This window comes from Branchiostoma lanceolatum, chromosome 3, assembly GCF_035083965.1.
Source record: "Branchiostoma lanceolatum isolate klBraLanc5 chromosome 3, klBraLanc5.hap2, whole genome shotgun sequence".
Taxonomy (NCBI): Eukaryota; Metazoa; Chordata; class Leptocardii; order Amphioxiformes; family Branchiostomatidae; genus Branchiostoma; species Branchiostoma lanceolatum.
In genome coordinates, this window is record NC_089724.1 from 10,731,090 (window position 1) to 10,743,713 (window position 12,624).

Genomic DNA, 12,624 nt, shown 5'->3' on the forward strand with positions numbered 1-12,624 from the left:
CTATGTATTGTTCAACGGTAGCAGCCAATAATTAACATTTGTATATGACTACATATATGTATGACAAATTCATATATTTGGGTCTGATATTCAGGTTTACCTAAATATTGCATATTAGGTTAGACTTACTAAGATATGTTTCCTAATCAGGCAAAATAACGTGTATGCAGCTTTTTCACAACGTTATTACGTACACTATCCGGGCTACACTCAATTTATGACTGGACAGGGAAATTTCGAAAGTGTTCAACGTGGATTATATTTAGTATTACCGGTTAGCCAATGACGTCACCAGAGGTGTCGTAGCGTCGTTATTTGCGTCAGAGAGCTGAAATTGACGGCCACGTAATGTTCTGACATAGATAATGGACAAGAGCACACCAACATCACAAGTGTGAAGCGGATACTAGTATACGGGCCAGACTGGGGGTGTTTGGTATGGACGGTCCTCATCCTGTCAGCGTCCTTGATCGCGAAGTTACTCCTTGCAAGCTAGGCCATATTGATTTGATCAGATGGATGACATCCGCGCGCGCATCAATTTTCGTACATTTCCAACAACATCAAACGTTTTCGACCATATTGTAAATCGTAAAAAGCAGCTGCAAAATGAGAAGAAAAAAAGATTTGTAAATTGTGAAAAATATTTCCGGAAATGGATACTAATATCTAAGAATGCCAAATTCAATTCCAAGGTCAAAAAGACGTTTTGAAAGAACAAAAAACAAGAATCCATATTTCGGTATACCATACTCTGTGTGCTTAGTTTTCTTCATCCTTACAGACCATGTAGATTTCATAGTGAATGTAACTTTTTTTTGTTTTTGCCAAACCTCTTTTTTTTATTCGCACGCTCGCATCAGTTTTGGGGTCCCCAGAGGATGTCATCCATATGATGAAATCAACATGGCCCTAATTTCATTACAGGGATGTAGTGCACAGGAGTACTGTTGGAGTAGCTAGGCCTGAGCAAGTTGGCGTCATCATCATGTTTTCAGCGTTGATTGATACCAATATTTTCTGGCCCATCCATGATTTTGTTTCATAACAGTGATTCTCTTGCTTCTGTAAATACAGATTATGAATCGTATCACAAGTGTGTTGTGTGATAACTTCTCTTCATATCTAATAACTCTGGTACTTTCTGTTCTATTTCTTCATATCCCACATTTACCTGCCCCAGAGAGGCATGATGCATATTTATCGATATTATGATAATAACATTGCAATTGTATTTTGTATGGAGTGTTGGATAGAACATGTTTTGTAATATGTGATGTGTGGTGCGCGACACCAGCAATGGCTGTCGGCATGCCTGGTATTGTATTTTTGCAATTCAATTCAAATGAAGTTAAATCTAATACATGTACAGTTAACTTTGTTGTTTAGCCTGTTTTGAAATGTGACAAAAACATTTAGGGAAACTGAAGCATGTCCTGCGTAGCAGCGGGTGGTTTCGATCCACCGACCTCTGGGTTATGGGCCCAGCACGCTTCCACTGCGCCACGCTGCTCGTGGTAGGACACACTTATTGTCCAAAATGAAGTATTTATAATCAATATCATCACTGTTGTTATTAAATTTCTAGTACAGTATACGCTAACTGTATTGCTTAGTTCTGCTTTTTTCAGTGTCCGAGCTGTGTGTTCGCTATTGGATGGCGTTCATTATGATGACTGGCAGGTGTATGGCACGACATGGAAGCAGGTGTGTGTCTCTAAAATTAAGAACCTTGAAATCAACAAGTAGTATTGCTTTTTTTGTTATTGTTGTCACGTCGGCGAAAGTGTCATCACGCAAGTCCTCCCTCGGGAATTCCTGCATTCACTTCATCTAGAAAAGGATATCCGAGTTCACCCAAGTATACCGTGGGGTCATGGACGAATAAAGGCGCTGGCGTGTTTTATTGTATCGTGTATTGAACGTGTGTACGTACTGTACTACACTGTCCCGTATTGTAGTGCATTGCGCTGTAATGTATTGCATTACACATGTGGGTGCATTCTGACCTAGCCTGTGGGTGTTGCCACGTGTAAAATAACACTAACAAGGTATCAGAAGGGTCACAGTACGTTGAAACATCATGTCATATCTTCGCTTCAACCCAATGGGTGGTTATCAAAATCATGTGTAGCTACCAGCTAGAAATAACTACAGCCCCAGGCAGATCTCGTGTGCATGCTGCAGTGCGCTCTATGCAGTGTCATTCCGGGTTTTATGCTGTCGAAGATTATGTCAATGCCAACGCGTTCGGCCTTGAGAAGGCCCTCGCGGGAACCAAGGACACGATCCGTCTATGAAACCACCATATGAAGACTGAGCAGCTGGAAGCTGTTTCAACTATGTCTTCTCCTCTACTCCAGATTCTTGTAACGACGTAGGCTTTTAACTTCGGAAGAGAGATATTTACTAATAAGCGGAAATTATTGTGAAACCTGATAAATCTAGTTAATCCTGGAGACTAACATCTCAACATCTGTCGAATACCTTTTTGTCGCGGAATTTTCTCCGTATGATACGCTTGCATAGCAAGGTCAATCAATGCGCACGTTACGAACTCAGCCTGTTAAAATGGCAACCATTTATTGTTCCAGTCGCCGTTTTAAAACTGTTATAATCGATTTCTGTCAAAGATATTCAAGTGCAGACACCACCAGTTTACGCTCAATTTACGAGCCAACTTGAAATGCTTAAAATTATGTGAACTTCATTCCCTGTCCGTTTATGAGTACAGACAAAAAAACTCTTATTTGAGGCCCATATACATGTTGTGTCAAGACAGTCAACACCGACACCGGTTGAGCAAACACATCAACACCGACATTGCCCGAAGGTATGATCACACGTATACGTAACGAGAGGCACCTACCTGACACGCCTTACCTGTATCAACTCTTCCATGTTCCCATGGCAGCGGGCCGGTGCGTTCCACTTTAAGAATGCGGCTCTCGAGGTATTCAGTGACGACTGCAGAGGTCTCTAAAACTCTCTCTATATATATATACATATAGACTTGACTGAAGGAATCCTTTCATTTACTAAGCCACCAATTGCAAATGCATGCTTCATGTTGTCTCGTTTACCAGAGGTATAGCAATTTTCCCTGAAAGCCGAGCTTAAACTTAACCTTAACCAAAAGAAAGGGGCAGCTCGGAAAACGTAACGAATTAGCCTCACCAAACATCTGCTTGGAAATTATGCCAAATCTATTCATGGCTGATTGTCTCGGTGACCTCGACTTGTTTACAACTCGCTGCACCGCGGCAATAGGGCGGGGTCAAACTTCACCAGGCTGTAGTGATACGCAACGCTGTATCAAACTGCCATTATTCGTCCAAATGAATAGGATTTTCAGCTCTGGAAGTGTTCTTTCATGTTTGCTTTCTTTCCAGAAAACTTGCTTTGCTTTAACGTACTGAAATCTAGTACTAGTATCACTAATAGGAAAACAACTAAAGGGATGAGAATATAAGGATAACTTTAGCTGACTGAAAATCTCGCAACGGTAATTGATTTTGTTTACCGCCCCGTTAAGCTGGTTAAAAGCTGGTAAGACTACATGAAAAAATGGCACGATTTCTGACAGCTGTAGATCAAGACATTGATGAAGTTCCCTCTTTAGAAAATATCAAATATCAGAAATATACAAATGCCGGTGACAAATTACTTTCAAGAGAATTATTTTGCAAAAATCAAAACGTATATGCTGTCTAATTTGATTGGTCACAGTGCCATTGGATGAGACTTGAACTCTAGCTCCATGAAGTGATATTCCTGTATGAATATATCTTATTGGCTGCCCCATGATAACCCTGACTCGTCGACTCATGGTATTCCATTTTAATGTAGCCTACGAATGCAATGTTGGAATAGATCAAAAGGTCTACTGTATGAGCCAACAGATAGCAATGTTGACACTAAAATCCCATTAGCATATTTTGCAGTTTTCAGGGCTGCTTTCCCAGTGATTGTGTAGCCAGTTACACAGTTACAGGTATTTGCATAATGCTGCTAGCCTCCATTCTAGTCCAGTAGTAATATAGATCTTAGGGAGTGTTAATCAAACTTGATTACTGTTGTCAACTAACGATAGAGCCAGCCGGGCCTAACAGTTTATTCGGTTGTTGGGCATTGCGTATGGTAAATAAGCACAAGGACATCCATTGAAAATTGCTTCAGCAGGATTGTTTTTGATCGAGTGAATTTGAAAACTGGTTAGAAACTCCCTTATTCCAAGGAGGTTGTCCCATTGCCTTCTTGATTATTTCAAACAATCACCGGATGAAATTGCTTTTACTCTGTCTGAATTTCAACCGAAATGTTGTTGTGCCGTTGACTAAATGACCAAAATGTAACACATCTGTATGCAACCAGACCTCTCGAAAGTCATCAAATTGTTGTTGGCTGTTGATCTTTTGGCCTTCACCTGAAATCTGTACCTTGACCCGTACGTGCAAAATATAGTGGTGTACATGTCGGTGGGTTAGTCGGGGTCGTAAACGAAGCTAACATACCCATAGTGCACAGCAAGGAAATGCTTCGAAATACCTACCAGATGAAGCGCCATTTGCACAAGACGTTTAAAACTCAACAAAGTATTCTTAGTGTGTGCGGGTTTTTTTTTTGGGGGGGGGGGGGATAAATTCTTTCAATTTACTTGTACCATGTCCTTGCTTGTACATTATATGGTATTTCGTTTCGAAAGGCGGACATGTTGTGTGAGTACGACAAGGCATAACAGGTGTAGAGTGAAATGGTTCCCGTTAAATCACCCGTTACAAGTACCGTTTACAGTTGTAAGTGGTTAACGGTGACCACCGTTAGCCAGTTATAAGTGGACCAGGAGACGTCTCCTGGCTCTTGAGATACAGCGTTAACGGTAAGGACAGGCCGGGAGAGATGGGTCACCGAGGCCATAGATAGTGGACTGTAGGAGAAGCCTCGCGATATTTGGGAACGTGACCTCACGAGGGTACAGAACGGTGGCCGGGAGGCTACCGGGAAGTGGCCGGGATATTGTGTTTTCAGGCCCGCCGACCGTCCGGATCGATCGCCGTAGGTCGTCCAGCAGCAAAACACTGCCTGTTCCATGGTGAGGTGAGCAACTTTGGTTCATTTATACCGATCATTTTTATATTGAATAGGCACAGATCCTCGTTAATTTGCAACTAGCTCGAGCTATGCCCGGCGCGTGTTAAAGGGGGAGGGGGGTGCACACATCACCGCGAGTAAAAATAGTATGGTTCTTTTTAGCCCACTGCTGTTGTTACTGGCCTCATTCATAATTTGGCCACGTTCATCCAGATCATACATGTATCAAAAACACAAAAGGTCGGTTTGTAATATTCTAACTGGAGTACGTAAAGTAACACTAACAGACACAGAAGACTAGTCGAGTCGACACAGTATCCAGGGTTCGCGGAAAAGGCTGGCCAGGCTACCCTACCAGGCTTAGTATGTTACCCTTTCTGGGCCCCCAGGGGTATGCATAGGGGCTTGGCCTGTAATGGAATTTCCTAGAGGAAAAATGTGTCAATAAGCCCATTCACGGTTGCGACTACACATGCGCAATGTCAAAGGTGAAGACAGGACAGGACAGTATGAATCTCCAAACTTACCACATAGTACCTGGGACTGGGAGATACATGTGCTAGTACGAGAATGAGATACTGTTAGTAAGTTGGTCAAAATACCGTCAATGCAGAAATGTTCGCGGTGGTTTGATGTTCATGGTTTTTGCAGTGAACTTTCAGCGCGAACTTAAAACCACCGCAAAACTTTTTGCCGACTTACTAGTATGACTGTAGCGCTATTGTTACAACTGCAAACACTCAATTTTCCCTATATAGTATGTCATTCACATTAAGGGGAAAGCTATAAGCAAATTATAAATAAACTAAAAGATTACAAGAACATCGCTGACACCTGTGTTCCCACCAGAGATTTTGTTTCATGTTTGGGAATCGAAAGGCATTCAATTTCAAATTACCGTAAAGCCTGTTGAATTTCGTCCCTCAAATGCAAGAAGTCATTTTCAGATGATAGGTCATAGAAACCTGTCGTACGACACACCTGTTTAAGCCCGACCATGTTCACATTGGTCGCAAGAAGAGGTCCATAACTTTTGAATGAATTGGTGACATTTTTAGGGCAGCCTTGGATGTGTTTTACAAGATTCATAGCCTCTACCAGGCTCCGCGAGATCGCTGGGAAAATAGTAGAAATCGGCAAATAGAGTGAAAGTATGCCAGTGGTACTCCGCTATACAGTGAAGCTCATGGACCCTCTCTCAGTAGCTAACTCCCTTGGAACACTATTCACTCTATTTGCCGATTTCTACTATTTTCCCAGCCTTGTCGCGGAGCCTGGTAGAGGGTACAAGATTCAGCCACTACTAGTACTAGTACATGTATTGTCATCAAGTCCATGGTCTGATCTCTCATAGCCACACTGGAAATCATATGACATTTGTATCAAACAGTCAAAACCAACGTTGCCAGTGACCTAGGTTTTTGCGGTTACCTCTTTATCGCAAACTTAAAATCATTCTCAACCACCCCCTAGCGAAAAGTGAACTGTCCACTAATGCTTTCCTTATTACTAGTAAGTTATTCCCACTGCAAATTTCAAGCCATTTAGCTTTCCTAGCAGGGTACCTGGGTATTACAGGCACCAAAAATACAAAAAATCACCTCCATTTAAGAAGTGGACTACTCCATGATCATTTGCACCTTTAATATCTGGTGCAAAGACCTTACACCTGAGTCCTCACCAAATTTACTTGGCTTACATAGGATGTCACGGAAGACAATTGCAAAAAGCATCATTTCGGGCAAAACTGCCCCCAAAATGATTAATAATGATATTGTAACCACCTCCATGCAAGAAGTGTCTATTCTGGAAAAAGCTCCTCCTATCTCTCCTTACAGCAACTAGCTCTTCCTCACCGAATTTCATTCCATTTGGCTTTCATAGCAGTACACAAGTAAAAACAAACTTGGGGCAAAATCATTTTCATCCATCCCCTTGCAAGTTGTGGGAACTTCCTGGATCATGCTTATTTCACGACAAACAGTTCAATACCCTACAGCAACAGACTCATAGTCTCATATGGCCATGGCTAGGCCAAGGCAAGCATTCCTGACCATGCCCCTATAGCTAGCCTCTCTGTTGAGTGGTGTTGTACATTGTGCCCTATCTTTAAAACACTTCTGCAAACAGCCCACTTGACCTCTCCAAACTATATCTCACTACAGTCCAGTGAGTCCACGTACTTACATGCTACTAGTTTGTGTCAGTAATACTGTAAATTTTGAAATGTTCGCGGTGGTTTTATGTTCATGGTGTTCACGGCAACCGTTTCACCGCAAACATTTTTGTCTAATACTGTGGCGTAGGGGTGGATACCGGTTTGCTGGACCTGATTCAGGCCTATATAACATCCAAAAACCGAGTCCAAAAACCTGAGAGCCAAAAACCTGAGTCCAAAAAAAAATGAATACAGTACAAATATATTTTTCTATTTTATTTGATGAAAAGTGTTTTGAGTCTACCCTCTGACAAAAACAGGCATTTAAAATAAGTGCAACATTCAAATATCAAACACGTTGGTTTATCTTGAAAGTCTTCTCACCAAGAAACTTTTATAGTTTTGCTTGTCAGTATTAATTCTCTATGCTTGATATTGGTCTAATAAAACAAAACATCAACTGGACAGGATCAGGTCCAGGTTCAGGTCCCTGGACCTAAACTTGGACTCGGACCTTATTAAGCCGAACCTATATCCACCCCTCCTGTGGCGGTATCATCAGGTATGTGACTACAGTATAGCACTGCTGCAAACTTAAAACCACCGCAAACACTCTATTTTCCCCTTAGCACAAAATCAGAACCATGCAAACTTAAATGCATTCACATTAACAAGACCACCTCCTAGTGGTGAGAAGTAAACCAGTTATTATTGCCTGAGGTACATGTAGGTACCACAACGATCTGCATTGGCCGATGAGAAAAACTGTGTTGGCAGAAAAACCTTTCCAGTCCGGACAGCAGAAAAAAATGTCCAGGCTGAAAAGAGGATCTGCATGGGGGTTCCTGGCAACACTTAAAGCTAAATTCAGCAGGTTTAGTTTAATTCAAGAGGATCGACAACGCTTAACAGTGGTTCACATTCCTATAGAACTGGCAGCGCAGCATCATGAATGGCCCAAGGGTGCAACCATTTTGTAGGGGGGTCTGAGGGCATACTCTCCCAGAAAATCTTAACCCTCTCAAATCTTAACCCTTAATACATGTCGTATCGACATGAGGTGGGGTGCATACGAAGCATTCATGACATTCCAGCCAACCAATGTAGGGGGGTCTGGCATGCTCTCCTATAAAAGAGGGTCTGCATGCCCTTTTTCGTGAAGCGTTACGAGCAATTTTAATTCACCGTTAATCGTTACCGGCCGCCCTGAATTTACCGTTAAGCGTTATCGGAATATTAATCGTGAAGCGTTACTGGCCGTTTTAATTCTTCGTTAAGTGTTATTTGTCATCCTGAATTCAATGTTAAGTGTTATTGAGTAATTCCTCGTTATGCAGAAGAAAGCATTTCAGTGGGTCAAGATTTCAAAATTTTCTCCAGGAGCACACGGCTCCGGCGAAAATATGTCGGTAGGGTGCCTGAAACACTTCTATTTTTTACTCTACCAGCAAAGTTTTCTTAAAATTCAGGAAATTAAGCGTTTCGCGGTTCAAGATTTTAAAATTTTCTCCGTCTGCATGCCGGGCCTCCGTCGAAAAATATTGTCCGGAGGGCTTCGACCCCCAAAACTCAATTTGCAAGCTGAAACTCGTCTGTATTTTTTCACAAACAGAGATATCTTAACTTACATTACCAGTAATATTTGCCCATCTAAATGCAAGAAATAGCGTTTCAGGGTGTCAAGAATTTTCCCCGGGAGCATGTCGCAGCTCCGGCGAGGACTGGAGGGCGTGACGCCCCTCAAAAATCAAGCTGAAACTCTTCTGTATTTTTTTTTTTCAAATAGAGATGTCATAAATCTTAGCTTACTCTTCTGCAAAATCCCCCCTCAGAATGCAGGAAATAGCGTTTCAGAGGGTCAAGATTTCAAAATTTTCGTCGCGCCTTCGGCGCTCGTCATCGTGATCATTAACATTTCGTCCCACCAATACGAAATTTCCTGTCGCCGCCGAATCAGTAAAGGGTTCGGAGCAGGCGTGCGAGAATGGCATAGCGTAATAGGTCTCTTGCCACAAGATCAGGACGACAAGTGGCAAAAAAACGTCGTCTTTAGGGGTATCTCATGTTCTAAAAATGCTGAATTTACCGTTAAGCGTTATCGGCCGGCCTGAATTTACCGTTAAGCGTTATCGGCTGGCCTGAATTTACCGTTAAGCGTTGCCAGGACCCCCCCATGCAGACCCTCATAAAATCCTAACCCTCTCAAATGCAATTCCTTACATTTTGAGACCCAAAGTTTGCATGTTTACTGTGTCGAAACCAAGATAACCAGATGTCCTGTTGTAACTTTTCATAGGGCAATGTTGTCTTTCGACTACGCCTTGCGATTAAAATCTCAGTAATGCTGAAAGAAGAATTCAGGATAACAAATAGCAGGCTATGTAGAATTAATGGCAAAGCCGACTGGCTACGATTAACAGTGAAATAAAAATAGTAGACTATTGTCGATACAGACTTTCATTTTTAGGCGTAGTCAGTATCTCTGATTCTATGCAGGACAGGACACCTCCTCCCCCATGCAGACCCTCTCTTCAGAATGGACAGAGTTTTTTCTGTCCGGACTGGACAGGATTTTCCACCAACATGAGAAACATTTTTGTTGTTGTTGAAGAAAGCAGAAGAACTATCGAGAAGGGGATGTGGTGTGCTGTATACATGTACATTGGTTACCTTCACATGTATGATCTCCTTCATGTTGAACTTAGTCAAGGGGCTTATGTTTTCACAGTCTAATCTTGATTGATCTTATGATGCATAAGAAAAAGCGCATCACTTTATTATTGGATAATCATATGAACTGTAACCTGCTACGAAAAAACATTATTCTTCCTCCTATGTCTAATCTCATTAGGTCGCCTGCTTGACCAGTGGTATTTAATGAATAATTCACATCCATACATACTGATATAGTGATAGTATCTTTTAAAAGTCTGCAAATATTGTAAGAAAGCTGTAAACTTAACCTAAACATGATCCAGTCCCACAGTATACGTAGTAAGTCCATGATGCAATTGGCCTTGTGACCCACAAAGCACAGCACTGCGTTTCATCCTGAAGTCAGCAAAACATTATTAAGTTAATTGCTTCGGGCTCTAAGAACTCAAAATCAGTGTTGTTCTATATCTGACTTCAAAATTTCAAACAAGTAATTCATCAAATAAAGTATATGGTTGTATTCCTTTTTCTGATACTTAGATTTCAAAAAATATTCTATATACTATAGTACAAACCCTACATGTAGGTGCACCAGTAAGAAATAAGGTGTATAGCTCCAATTTTGAGTGCACAAAGGTGCACATGCACCCACTGTTTCAAGCCCTGTATAGCCAAAGGCAGTATAGATGGAATACTAGTAGCTTCTCCTGTATTCATCATCACATGAGAATTCTAACAGAATGTTATTCCCTTTTTATACAAATGTAGTAAGAATTGTAGGAATGTGTGTGTGTGTGTGTGTGTGTGTGTGTGTGTGTGTGTGTGTGTGTGTGTGTGTGTGTGAGTGCTGACATATTTAGATCAGAGTTTCTGATGAGTGAGGAGTCCCAGGGACATGTGTGTGTGTGTGTGTGTGTGTGTGTGTGTGTGTGTGTGTGTGCTGACATATTTAGATCAGAGTTTCTGATGAGTGAGGAGTCCCAGGGACATGTGTGTGTGTGTGTGTGTGTGTGTGTGTGTGTGTGTGTGTGTGTGTGCTGACATATTTAGATCAGAGTTTCTGATAAGTGAGGAGTCCCAGGGACATGTGTCAAAAACTTAACTTATGACTGCTTAGACTACACTGTAGTGTATTAGGTATCTATTGTTGTCACGAGACATTATATACATTGCACTTATCCTATGTATTTTTGTACATACTATAAGCACTAGAAAAAAGACAATGCATTGTCTTTATTAACCCAACCTTCACCTTTTTGTTCTTGTTGTTTCTATAGGGGCTGACAATATTCAACCCAGACAGAGCATCAATGCCCTGTCCTCATGAGATGACAGTGAGTGAGAAGCTGACAGTGCAACAATGGATTACCTGCATCTGCATGGAGGAGTCATGTATCAACACCAACCAAGTCCTAGTTTTTTTAGAATGCATTGGGTCTGTCAAACAGCTAGTAAAAGTTTACACATGTATGAATCCTTCCTGCAATTTCAATTCCCATTGCACTGTAGACATGTATGTAATTATTACAATGGCAATGACTCTGATCCACATGCTTTTAAAATCACACCTCAATCCAAAAAACCTCATTAGATTAAAAATGTAGTAGAAAATGCCCCCGTTTTGCATGTCTCTTATATGTAACTTATACATATTCCAGGACTACATATGCTGTCAGTAAGTGTAATTGTCCACGTCTTTGACAGTTGTTTGTGCCCATGCATGTATTTCTATATGCAATAATACAGTACATAACCAATTTGAATTGCATTGAATTGTTTTCCTCTTTAGTCTTTGTTTGACTGTTATCATAACACATATTGGTATATTCCAAAGTCAATCCATACACGGAGGGTGACCCAGGAAAAAGCATGTCAGTGGCACCTCAGGCATAACTGATTAAACAAGGAAGCCACGCTCTCTGTTGTTTTCTATATTCTGTCAAATATTCCATTGAACAGCTTCAGAATGTAAGGTAGCTGCAGGGGAGTTAGGATAAATTGTGTGTTTTAGATGCTCTGTTGAACATGTATAGGTATCTGAGCAGTTCCTGATTAATTGATTTCAAGCTGTGTGCATTTTGTGATCTATTCACTTCAAACTGATGTGGTCATTGCGCCAATGTCAGATGTATGTGCTGAGACCTAATGTGAGTCTTGCCTTGCAATACCGACTCATATTTATTTATTTTTACTGTAACAATTACATGTTGAGGGTAACAAGATGTTGATATGATCTTAATAATCTAGATTGCTTAATCTTTCCATATCAGTTTGTTACAAAGTGTTATGCATGAGTCTAAGTTACCCTTGTTATGCACATGTACATAAAAAGTACAAACACAAACACTTTTCTATGTAAAAAGTTGTTGATATGGGATTCATTTTTTGTTGCTTTATTCTACTGCAGTCAAGTCAGCATAAAATAAACTGTGGTCTTCGAACATAACATGTGCTTCTGGAGTTTAAGTCAATAAAGCCAGCAGGATTTTAAAGACGATTCAGATGTTTTTATCTTTTCATGTAATCTATAGTTATCTACAATACTCAAAACAAAGCCACAATATGCATATATATATTTATTGAAGTTGTAATGTTTTTGGATAAGTCATACTAAAAGGAGTCCTAAACTCTAGAAGGGAGTGTTATTTTCCACTAGATTATGTATCAATGAATACATAATCAGCCGACTTTGAACAGAATTCAGACCCTACCCATGGATT

General features: G+C 40.9%; 1 long non-coding RNA gene and 1 other non-coding gene across 2 annotated transcripts; one reads left to right on the forward strand and one right to left on the reverse strand.

Moving 5' to 3' along the window:
* Positions 1-1,441: 1,441 nt before the first annotated feature.
* On the reverse strand, positions 1,442-1,513 carry Trnam-cau (transfer RNA methionine (anticodon CAU)). Its single transcript has one exon. It is a non-coding gene; the product is annotated as a tRNA-Met (tRNA).
* Positions 1,514-4,766: 3,253 nt separating this feature from the next.
* LOC136430188 (uncharacterized) lies at positions 4,767-12,401 on the forward strand. Its single transcript, XR_010754862.1, has 2 exons — positions 4,767-5,097; positions 11,182-12,401. It is a non-coding gene; the product is annotated as an uncharacterized lncRNA (long non-coding RNA).
* Positions 12,402-12,624: the final 223 nt, after the last annotated feature.